Here is a 1,655-nt window from a genome sequence, read left to right as displayed (position 1 = left end):
ACAAGCAGTGCAACAGAATCAATTCTCTGGAAATCCTACCGAGGATCCAAACCTTCATTTATCCGTATTTGTCCAATACGCTGATACTGTTAAAGCTAATGGTGTCACTTCAGAGGCAATTTGACTTCGTCTCTTTCCTTTCTCGTTAAGAGATAAAGCTAGAAGATGGCTTCAGTCTCTTCCTTCCAACTCAGTCACCACATGGAACGAGTTGAAGAAAGTCTTTCTTGACCGATATTTTCCTCCAAGCAAAACAGCTATGTTGAGAGCCCAGATAAATGGATTTAAACAGAAAGATAACGAGTCTCTTTTCGAAGCATGGGAAAGATACAAAGACATGATGAGACTTTGTCCACACCATGGTTTAGAGGACTGGTTAGTAATTCATACCTTCTATAATGGTCTCTTGTACAACACAAGGTTAACAATAGACGCCGCCGCAGGTGGTGCGCTTATGGATAAACCTTATGCCGATGCTTATCAACTTATCGAAAGCATGGCCCAAAATCATTATCAGTGGGGAAGCGATCGAACAATGGTAGAGAAACCTCAAACGAAAAGTGGCATGTACGAGATAAGTAGCCTTGATCATGTTAATGCAAAAGTGGATGCTCTGGACCAGAAAATTGAAAGTTTAAATGTATCACCTCCAGCCACCGTGGTTGCCGCAACTCAAAATTACGAAGTCTGTGGAATCCAAGGTCACACTCCTGCAAACTATCAATTCCTAACAGGAATCCAAGCAGAACAAGTGAATTATGCTCAAGGAAATCCCTACTCGCATACCTATAACTCTAACTGGAAGAACCATCCTAATTTTTCATATAAGAGTAATAATGCTTTATACGCACCAGGACAAGCTCCCAATCAAGCCCCAGCTATACCTCCGGGATATCAAAAGCCGATCCCATCTACACCTAACAATAACGTTCCTAGGAAGTCCAATTTGGAAATCATGATGGAGAACTTCATAGCTTCTCAATAGCAAACCAATAAAGACTTCTTAAACCAGAATGTACACACTAGCAAACAAATTAAATAACTAGCAAGTAAAGTAGATGCCCTGGCTACCCATACCAAAATGCTGGAAACACAAATCTCACAAGTAGCTCAACAACAAGCGCCTATTGCTGCCCCAACTGGTACATTTCCTGGACAGCCCCAACCTAACCCGAAAAGCCACGCTCATGCAATCATATTAAGAAGTGGAACGGAAGTAGAAGGACCGTCTGATCCAAGGATGGAAAACCAAAACTCTAAAAAGTCAACTGAGGAAGAAAGTAAACCTAAGGAAAAGGAAGAGAGTAATAAGGAAACCGTAGAAAAGAAAGAACCTTATATACCTCCACCACCATATAAACCACCTATCCCTTACCCTCAAAGGCTTATTAAAACCAAAGATGCGGGCCAATTTAAAAAATTTGTTGACATACTGAAACAATTAAACGTCACAATCCCGTTTACAGAAGCTATTACGCAGATGCCCTCATATGCTAAGTTCTTAAAAGAAATTCTTTCTAATAAAAGGAAACTTGAAGATAGCGAAACTGTTATACTCACTGCTGAGTGTAGCGCAATAATCCAGAATATGCCTCCAAAACTTAAGGATCCTGGTAGTTTCTCTATACCCTGTCACATAGGAAAATTTGTCGTAG

General features: G+C 40.5%; 1 non-coding gene across 1 annotated transcript; it reads right to left on the bottom strand.

Moving 5' to 3' along the window:
• Positions 1 to 259: 259 nt before the first annotated feature.
• Positions 260 to 366, bottom strand: LOC127125033 (small nucleolar RNA R71). Its single transcript, XR_007804499.1, has one exon. It is a non-coding gene; the product is annotated as a small nucleolar RNA R71 (small nucleolar RNA).
• Between the last annotated feature and the right edge of the window lie 1,289 nt (positions 367 to 1,655).

Source organism: Lathyrus oleraceus, chromosome 2, assembly GCF_024323335.1.
Source record: "Lathyrus oleraceus cultivar Zhongwan6 chromosome 2, CAAS_Psat_ZW6_1.0, whole genome shotgun sequence".
Lineage (NCBI taxonomy): Eukaryota > Viridiplantae > Streptophyta > Magnoliopsida > Fabales > Fabaceae > Lathyrus > Lathyrus oleraceus.
This window is presented reverse-complemented; position numbering and strand designations above follow the sequence as displayed.